At 47.1% G+C, this 10,424-nt stretch overlaps 1 protein-coding gene and 1 long non-coding RNA gene across 3 annotated transcripts in view; one reads left to right on the top strand and one right to left on the bottom strand.

The window, feature by feature from the left end:
- LOC135394949 (male-specific lethal 3 homolog) overlaps positions 1 to 10,424 on the bottom strand; it is a 151,391-nt gene that overhangs the window by 130,160 nt on the left and 10,807 nt on the right. The gene's annotated exons all lie outside the window — the stretch shown is intronic.
- On the top strand, positions 4,046 to 5,009 carry LOC135396245 (uncharacterized). Its single transcript, XR_010423357.1, has 4 exons — positions 4,046 to 4,275; positions 4,572 to 4,651; positions 4,716 to 4,780; positions 4,847 to 5,009. It is a non-coding gene; the product is annotated as an uncharacterized LOC135396245 (long non-coding RNA).

The following is a 10,424-nucleotide window of genomic DNA, read 5'->3' on the forward strand; positions in this document are numbered from 1 at the left end:
CAAACAAAACGTTTAACGGCACGTTTGCGGCACTTCAAGCCCGGAGACACTGTCCTGTCTTGTGAGTAGTGGCTGTATGGCTCCGGATGTAACCGAAATTTGACAGCCACCGTCCACAGACGTATAGGATATCCTTGCCACGGAGAAAGAGATAGACTTTGCGAAAGTCCCGGCAGAAAACGCACCAGTGTGGAGCAAAAAGTAAACAGCTAAAGCGTGTGCGTCCAGTATAGAGTGTATGTCAAATCGTACTCAGCCGAAAACTGGCATTTTCGCAGCCAGTCGGTTTTGTTGTGGACACATGACACGAGAGGTCACTGAAACTCAATCACAACACTAATGTGGAATGTGTTCAATGGCATCTTTCCTTCGACACGCTGCGAAGAGGATGACAAGAAAGTGAACTTTTCAATTGAAATACTGCAGAGCAGCAACTTGTGGCTTCACGTTGAGGGACGACAGCTATAGCACGAGCGACCCTTCCTGCGGGATCATTGAATGATGCTCAGATCGTGAGGATACCATATCCGTCTTATCCATCTCCCAGTGCCGTGCTGACCGTCCAGACGAATGCTGGCATGGCTCCCTCTGAAGTCGACCCTGGACGTGTAGAAACTCCCTGCCTCCAACTGGTTCCTGCTACCGTCTCCCCATTTCATAATGTCTACACACCGCTTTCAGCGCCAGGCACTTCGGAATAAAGCCAGTTCGTTTTTCCTTACAGAACTCTCTTTTCCTTTCCTCGCTTTCTCTCTCTCTCTTGCATATTTAAGGTCATAGCCGCGGCACAAGAAGACCAGGTTTCGCGAAGTGTTGCTAACTCCTCGTCGTGTTGAAGAGGAACAAAGCAAGAATGTAGCGAGAACTATCGAACGCCAAAAATAGCAACGACAGAAGGAGGGTTAATTGCTCATTTGCATATCTGTCAACAATTACTTAGCCAGAAGAAAGACGGATGTGAAAAAGCAATAGTGAAATGGGGGTGGGGGGGGGGGGGGAGCCTTACTGCTTCGCAACTTTTTCTTGTCCCGCTTTTTAATGGCGCCAACACTGGTGTGAGCCACACCCGGAGTGCGTTGTTTTCGTGAGCAATACATTGATCAAAGAAACAGAAACGAAGAAAAATTGCGTTTTTGATAATATGATGATATATTATTTTGATGACGTCGTTGGGCATTCTATCAAAGGCGTCTACTTCAAGATCACCGTTGGCAGTAAAATTATGGTCTCGTGATCAATTTCCGATCCTGGTCCTACTGTGTCCTTGCCTTCTCTCTAGTAAGACCGTCACGGACGGACCAGGAGCGGATCCAGACCTCTTGATTCGGGGGGGGGGGGGCGGTTTCCTTGTCGGAGCGCATAGGGGAGAGGGGAGAGAGTGAAATTCAATGTATCAATTGACGTTTTGGGAGGGGCAATCGCCCCCCCCCCCCCGGATACGCCAATGGAACGTACCTGCTGGGATGTCGACGTTAATGGGTCCTATGAAGCTACCTCTGTAAAAGAGCTACACTGCGTTACTGAAAGAGCAGTGATACACCTCCGCTTTCCCGCTTTTGTTTTATATTTGCTATTTATGCTTGAGTGGACTTTCGCGGAACAATAATAGTCAAGCTAACATTTCTCTAGCTCGCTATTTCAGTTGTCTCACGTACAACAAATGCAAGTCTATTTCGTCATCACGACTGAGTAAGCATATTCTCTGACGGATCCCAATGTGAAGTGGGACGGTATTTTGAGAGTATTCTCCTTTAACTAACGTCACGACAATAAAATAATCGACTACGACAATAAAATGAATTTTGTAATATCTGCTCTTACATTTATTACCAGCAAAAAATATATCGCCCATTTACTGACGGATACGTGTACGTGCGCATTTGTGTCCAAATGGCGGCATTTTCGAATCCAACATATTTTTATTTCCGGCTTATTTGAAGAAAAATGCCCACGTTGTTTCTCACGTACATTCAATATCACCCTCAATACTAGTACAAACTGAACGAAAAAAAAAAAAAACACCCGTCCTAACCCAGAATCCAACCTACAGCCAGAGAGCGGGAACGTGCTGCCATCTAGGGGATGCGCACAGAAGCAACACCGCCCCCACAATTCTTTGGTGAGTGATCACCCGTGCCCGCATACGCTCTTTCTGTTCGAGAAAAAAAAAAGAAAAGAAAAAAAGAGAAGACTATCTTTCTGTCATCTGGTTTCGAGTCATCTAACGAAGAGAAAGACGCCGACTCCGGCGACAAACAGCTGCATTCATCATGCCGCAGTCACGTCATGAAACAGACGTTAGAAAGAGAGTTAAATAAAATCTACGGCCGACCCGTTCGTTTTCCTCTTATTGCACGGCAGCCAAAGGGACGGCGAGAAAAAGGGGGTTTAGGTGTCACCAACAGCTGATTTGTGCGCGGGGTCTATTATGCTATGAATAGGATGCATAATTAGATTGTAAAAAAAGAGACGCCACGGCTGTAAATTTTAGAACCAGTTGGCGGCGGCGTTGGAAACCGTCTTAGCTCCGAGAACAACACACAATATGAATCACGCGCAGCTTTTTCAGTCGTTCGTTTCGAAGCCACTTCGAAATGCTCGATATAAGAAGCCAGAATCTGGAGCAACTGACATCATTCATTAATCACCAAATCGTTTGAAGACGTCACATTAATTTGTAATAAATATTTTGACATTCACCAGTAGTGGATCGTGGATATGCGGATTGTTCGCTTGGCGTGGCTATACGAAAAGCGAGCTCTCCTAGGGAGTATTGTTATCTGGTATGTAGGACTGTACGGTAGAGTTAGTGCAAAGGAGGCTACCTCCATACGTATTTTTGCTGCTTGATGACAATACACATACTTTGAAAAATATTGTGTGTATAAAAAAGAAATGATAAGTTTTCAAAGTTTGTGTGTCGCCTAAAGGGTCGATATGCGTGCCTAATACATGCGCAACTTCGAGTGACTGCGACATCGGTCAAATGTTAGGCCAGAAAAATAGAAAAGACGGTTGTTTACATCGATGTGGACCTGCGTTCCATTTTTGTACATCACTTGGTGCAACAAACAGGTAGAATCATGGCACCGCGAATACTGAAACTAATGAGATGCGGCGACAAGACAAGCAACCCAGGCGAAAAAATGAACTGGGAAGTCAACTGGTACCAGTTCGTTCCCAGTTGCCTCCAACTGGTCATGAACTGGAATCAAGTGGGATCAAACTGGCGGCAACTGGAAACTAAAGTGGTACCAGTTCAAGCTGGGCTGGTGGCAACTGGAAAGTGAAGTGGTACCAGTTCAAGCTGGGCTGGTGGCAACTGGACATGAACTGGTACCAGTTCAAACTGGGCTGGTGGCAAGTGGACATGAGCTGGTACCAGTTCAAGCTGGGCAGGTGGCAACTGGAAAGTGAAGTGGTACCAGTTCAAACTGGGCTGGTGGCAACTGGACATGAACTGGTACCAGTTCAAACTGGGCTGGGGGCAACTGGACATGACCTGGTACCAGTTGAAGGTGGGGGTGGCAACTGGAAAGTGAAGTGGTGCGCCAGTTCAAACTGGGCTGGTGGCAACTGGACATGAACTGGTACCAGTTCAAACTGGGCTGGAGGCAACTGGACATGACCTGGTACCAGTTGAAGGTGGGGGTCGCAACTGGAAAGTGAAGTGGTGCGCCAGTTCAAACTGGGCTGGTGGCAACTGGACATAAACTGGTACCAGTTCAAACTGGGCTGGAGGCAACTGGACATGACCTGGTACCAGTTCAAGCTGGGCAGGTGGCAACTGGAAAATGAAGTGGTGCCAGTTCAAGCTCGACCAGCTGACATGTTTGGGAGAAGTTTCGGTTTGGGGGTTCCGGGATAGGTTTGTAATAACATATATGAAGATTACGAAAGAAAGGTTGGGGGGACGATCGGAAAGCAACTTTATAGTAAAAAAATCATATTTCTATTTTTTTTTTCTAATGTTAACAAAAGCTAATTTGGAATTATTATGTTTGCATATTTTGCGCGTTCCTGCTCCCCTGATGAACGACGCGTTTGAACAAGATGTAACGGTCGCTTGCTGCTTCAAGATACAGCGTTCGCGCTTGTCTGCCGTGTTTTGACTTTTCGCGTTCGTCTCAGCATGTCCCAAGTGACATTTTTGCTCTTAATGTTATTAGCGTGACATGCGACAATATAAATTACAGTGAGCGTAATCGGCTTCAGTACGACCAGACAGGTGTCATGCGATTGCGGCTCTGTTGCAGCTGCGAAGACTGCTTCATCGTGAGTACTATGCTCAAGTGTTTTTTGATTCCTGCGAATAAAGCAGAAATATAAATAATGGTACCGTCCTGCTGCACGTAAAGTTTGTCTCCCCAGTGTGTTGCACGAGAACATATTGACGCGTTTCTTTCACGACCAACGCCCGGTTTATGTAAATGCGATGTTAACGTTAACAAAGCAACTTTTTGCACACCACACGCTGTGAAAAGTGTCTCTTGGTTTCTCGTTCTTTTATTCATCATGTGCCGTTAGTCTGCGTGTTCCCGCTTTTAATGCATGTTATTCTCGTGTTTCAGATCCTTCACACGGAAAACATGGGTTGCTCTAGAATCCGCATAGCTCACCAGAGTACTCGTGGCGTGGATCGGAAAAGCATGTGAGTCTGTCTGAGTAGTTGTGCCTTTCAATTCATGTTTTGGTGATAATATTGTGCTTCACAGGACGACTGCGGAGCAATATGTCGGACTCCACAAGCGCCTTCTGTAACGGGGGATACACAGGAAAGGTGAGTGTCTGCGACATATGTGTGTATAGTGAACTAAATGAATTTGTAATGATAGCTCTTCTGCAGCTCTATACGTAGAAAACCAACTGATGACATGACTTCCGCGGCTGCCCGGAATGCTTCCTGTTTTCCTCAACCGTTTCTGTAAAGTCAGTGAGAAACTGCATCGTGAAATACAAAATGTCTGTTTCAGAAGTGCACAATAAAATAATTCATGTTTATTTCAGTATCATGCATCTGTGGGTTTCATCATGGAGATCCAAATGAGCTCCCGAGTGGCTCAGTTCCGCTTGGAGGAGAAACGTTGCTACTTCGGCTGCGACCAGTTGCAAGCTGGTATTTTGAACTGGGACCAGTTCAAGCTGGGACCAGCTGCCAACTGGTTTTGAACTGGTCCCAGTTCAAACTGGGACCAGCTCAAGCTGTGTTATTGAACTGGGACCAGTTCAAGCTGGGACCAGCTGCAAACTGGTTTTCAACTGGTCCCAGTTCAAACTGGGACCAGCTCAAACTGTGTTATTGAACTGGGACCAGTTCAAGCTGGGACCAGCTGCAAACTGGTTTTGAACTGGTCCCAGTTCAAACTGGGACCAGCTCAAACTGTGTTATTGAACTGGGACCAGTTCAAGCTGGGACCAGCTGCAAACTGGTTTTGAACTGGTCCCAGTTTGAACTGGTCCCAGTTCAATAACACAGTTTGAACTGGTCCCAGTTGGAAAATTTTTCATCTGGGAACTGCGCCAGAGAGGATGCTAGCTCTCGTGTGCAGCGACACTGGGAAGCCTCATGTGCTTATGAGAATAATACGTATGTCGTCATTATCTTCAAGGGTCTGTATCTCGCTGACTTTGGTACTAGAAATACGATTTTTGTTTACTCGGTGGTCTGGCGTGAAGCACAACCCGTGCATAACCCAATGAACCACAAATTTCGAAGTACCGCATCCCGTTTAATGTCAATAGAAGATACGTAGCAATAGACGGCTTGCAAAACTTGTAACGCCATCTGTTGTGCGTATACGGGAGCGTGTGGGAATCATGGGAAATAAGGTATCTCGCATATCATGCTCTGGGGCAATGCTGTACCGTCTGTGGATTACGCTTCCGTACAAAAACAACAACAACTCTATTTGATGGTGATTGGGGAGTTTCATCGCCAGAGGCGACACCATACCCCGTTGCTGGTGGGGTACATTGCTAGTACCCCGTTGCTCGTGATTTCTATTGCATATGAATCGATATCTGTCATGGCGTTACAAACTATCTAGGTAGTTTGTAAGTTAGTTCTTCTCTACATGCACTAAAAATTGTTTCTGTACGGCGCACAGCAACAACTGTCCAGTCATCGATCGTGACCGTCAAATAGAATCATGTTCCTTGTTGGCATATTGGGTGTGCGCATTTGGACACAATAGAGAGTTTTAATACATCGTAAGCTACCGCCTTTGCGTACGTAAGAGATAGCGTTGGTGGTTCTGCGCACGCGCAAAACATTAAAGCGAGTTTCGCGCATTGCGCTATCCTTACGTACGCAAAGGCGATAGGGTACAGAGACCTAAAACTCTGTATTATCTGTTAAGGTGAAGTCAATGTTATTTATTCAAAACGATATGTTGTTTCGCGCACGCGAACGTAAAACCGAATCGTCGCGATAGACGCGAGCTTACGCCGTTCGCTCTCCTTTTTTTTTTTTTTCCTAGTTGACATTTTGGAGCATAACTCGAATTCAGTTATGTGGAATTTGAGCCGAGCTGCAATTCTCTTGGATGCACTCAACTTGCAAAGAAAGCTCGCACTGCTGCGCGTCATCACACAGAATAATATGCAGGACAAACGGAAGACACGCGAAGTCGAAAGGACGAAACTCCCGCGGTGCACCGCAACCTGCCGCCCTGCCTTCATGGCTTTATGCGAGTCGTCTATTAGTGGCATAGTTCATCCTCGTTGTCTAACTTGATGGTCAGGCACATCTAGGCAATCGTTACTGCTGAGACTCAAGAAGCATGCAAGGCTGTGAAAATAGAAAAGAAACAAAAAAAGACATAAGAAAGCTCATGTCATCGCAAAAGACGAGATGCTGGTCCTTATACGCAGGCATACTGGCCGACGAGTCCGCCACTCCATCCGCGCAAAGGCTTTCAAGCATGGGCTCTAGCCAAACGTACGATATTCTTTCAGTCTTCGAACGAAAATAATTGTGTCCCTGTCCGCAATGCCGCCACTGTCCTGCGCTGTCCTTCTTAATATTACATCACTTCGTCACTTTCAAAGGACACAATCCCCCACAGTGCTCGTACGTACCTTTGACGACGAAATATATTTGGAAGTCCTACCAGGCACATATGTCATCGCTTTGTCTGGACACAAATCCGAGCCGCCGCCCGTGGTGGTGGTGGTGGTGGTGGTGGTGGTGGTGGTGGTGGTGGTGGTGGTGGTGGTGGTGGTGGTGGCGGTGGTGGTGGCGGTGGCGCTGGATGGCGAAAGGGCTCGACATTGTCGGCCTCACAGAGGTGGGCAACGTCACGACTGTCGCCCTTGGGGAATGTGCGTCCTGGGCCGACTTCTAAGGGAACTGTGCCGACATATGTCTGAAAGCGTCTGAGGAAAACCCAGGAAAAACCCCAGACAGCACAGCCGGCACCGGGATTCGAACCCGGGTACCTCCCAGTCCCGACGTTCCCAGTCCAGAGCCGCCGCCGCCGCCCCCTGAGCAAGCTGACCAGACCATCCTCAATGGCCATCCGACCCCCTTCTTGCCACTTGCCTGGCTGACATCTCCTTTTGTGTGAATAAACATATACCCCCCTCCTTCTTGCACACAAAGCATGCACCGTCAACATTGCACGATGACAATATCAAGATGTTGCTCGTCACTTCAGCAAGATTTCCGTTGACCAGACAGTCACGTATACAGATAAAAGTATTAAAGCCTGCTGATGTTGCCGGCCTTCCATTAGATGCCAATACACTCTCTCTCTAAAGTATTAAGTAGTGTGAAAGCAATGGGGCAGAGTTTTTGAGAACTGGCCTCAGTTGTTAACTTGGTTGGGGAAAATGAAGCAAATCAGTAAATTAAGGACACAGGCAGTGGTAGGCTAAAACGATAAGGAAGATGGGCTCACTAAGTTTGTCACTCATCTAATCAGTCACCAATACGAGCATGCCATCGCTAGTAACACGGTCGCAATAAAATCAGCGATATATTAGTCCCACCATTAATCCCAACCGTAGGTAGTTCTCCTGCTTGACGACAATACACAAGCACCCACATCTTGTCGCATTCTTCAGTTGGCAACACAACAACTCCTAGAGTGTCGTTATCTAGCTTGTAAGATTGTAACGTGAAGTTAGTGTCTGTGCAAAGGGGACTTCCTCCATAGGTTAGCTCTCCTGCTTGATGACAATACACAACTAACGTGACGTGATGTGGGCAAGACTTGCGCTTGTTCCATCCTATACAGTTGGCAATACAACAACTGATATGCTCTGGTCTCCCTTCAAATCCGCGTACGCGGTGGAGGGAGGCAAATGGGAGCCGGTCCTTTATATATATATATATATTGAGGAAGGGCACCTTGATAACGCGGTCCGCCGCCGGGTGGATCATGTCTTCGATTACGGCTGAAAGAACGCTGGGCAGTATTGCTTGCAGTAGTGCTCCATGGAAAGATTCTTCTGAATCCCACCGCAAGACAGTACCCTTTTACTGCTCCATGGAAAGATTCTTCTGAATCCCACCGCACGACAGTACCCTTTTACTGCTCCATGGAAAGATTCTTCTGAATCCCACAGCGAGACAGTACCCTTTTACTGCTCCATGGAAAGATTCTTCTGAATCCCACCGCACGACAGTACCCTTTTACTGCTCCATGGAAAGATTCTTCTGAATCTCAACGCAAGACAGTACCCTTTTACTGCTCCATGGAAAGATTCTTCTGAATCCCACCGCACGACAGTACCCTTTTACTGCTCCATGGAAAGATTCTTCTGAATCTCAACGCAAGACAGTACCCTTTTACTGCTCCATGGAAAGATTCTTCTGAATTCCACCGCAAGACAGTACCCTTTTACTGCTCCATGGAAAGATTCTTCTGAATCCCACAGCGAGACAGTACCCTTTTACTGCTCCATGGAAAGATTCTTCTGAATCCCACAGCGAGACAGTACCCTTTTACTGCTCCATGGAAAGATTCTTCTGAATCCCACAGCGAGACAGTACCCTTTTACTGCTCCATGGAAAGATTCTTCTGAATCCCACAGCGAGACAGTACCCTTTTACTGTTCCATGGAAAGATTCTTCTGAATCCCACCGCAAGACACTATACCCTTTTACTGCTCCATGGAAAGATTCTTCTGAATCCCACCGCAAGACAGTACCCTTTTACTGCTCCATGGAAATATTCTTCTGAATCCCACCGCAAGGACAGTACCCCTTGCGGTGCTATTTTCGGGAAGATTTTTCCCATTCCTAATGGCTCTGAGACAGGAATCGCGGAGTCTGAGCATCAGGACGCTGAGGTTCCACAAACGTCGGAGGTGAAGCCATCGGCAGCGGCTGTCATTACCCCAGCGGCTGTCATTAGGGGGCCGAGGGACGTTGGCCTCAGTAGACAGCCGCCAGAACGCTGTTTCTGTTCCGGTTCCAGTGTCTGCTGCCTTGTCCTCTGGGCAGGGAGAAGACCATAGGCTGGTGTGGAGAAGATAGTGGACCAGTGATGCACCTGCAGCTCCAGATTATCCGGAGCGCGGTAAAACGTACAATGCGTATCTCTGAGAAGCAAGTGGTCAATGGGAGCTCAAGTGCTCGTTGGTTGCTCAGCTGCGATTCGTTTTTCAATAGCCTGAGTAGTGATAACACTGAAAAGTGCGCTGTAGAACCTCGCCATGGAGTTAAGCGGAGAGCCTCGGACCCTGGGATGTCCGATTGTCTCTCAATATGCCATCCCGCTTTTGCCCGAAATTCCCTAATTAAAAAGTTAATCAATGAATTCCAGTCGGTCAGGTAACAGGTCGGACCCTGGGATGTCCGATGCCATGTTGCGCACAGTTTTTTCTTCTTTTTTTTTCAAGGAAATAATGTTTCTTTTGGTTTTTTTGTTTTTGCTTTACTTTCTGATGTCATTATCTTTTGCGACCCAAAATTGTATAGGGTTTAGCAGTAGTCTCAAACGTTTTTCAGTAGTTCAGTGGGCTCTTAGTTTTGGTTGCGGATGATCTCCTTCTTCAAGAAACCCGTGCATTGGCGGCTCGTGCCATGAGGAATTTGGAGACCCAGCATAGTGTACGAGCCCTTTTTAAGACAGGGACCCCCCTCATCGATCGGGTGTTGCGATTTTACTGTTTTCTTCCATTACCGAAGGTGTCGGATACATTGTCGTGACAATTACCGCTTAGTAACGCCCAGCCCGCTGGGTTCGCGTATCCCACACTCCCGGTCTATTACAATGGGCGACGGCACAATGGCCGGGGCACTCAGTTTATATACTGTGCCACAAAATTGTGGGCGTTCTTCTCGGCCGGGTTCGAATCTATACCCTCAGACCAGGACAGGGTATCCCACCTACCAAGTCAGCATATATAACAGAAAAATCTATCGGAACGTTCCTCAAACCATCTCGGGAATGTTGTGTGAAGGCCAATCCTTC

Source organism: Ornithodoros turicata, chromosome 5 (genome assembly GCF_037126465.1).
Source record: "Ornithodoros turicata isolate Travis chromosome 5, ASM3712646v1, whole genome shotgun sequence".
In the NCBI taxonomy this organism is placed as follows: domain Eukaryota; kingdom Metazoa; phylum Arthropoda; class Arachnida; order Ixodida; family Argasidae; genus Ornithodoros; species Ornithodoros turicata.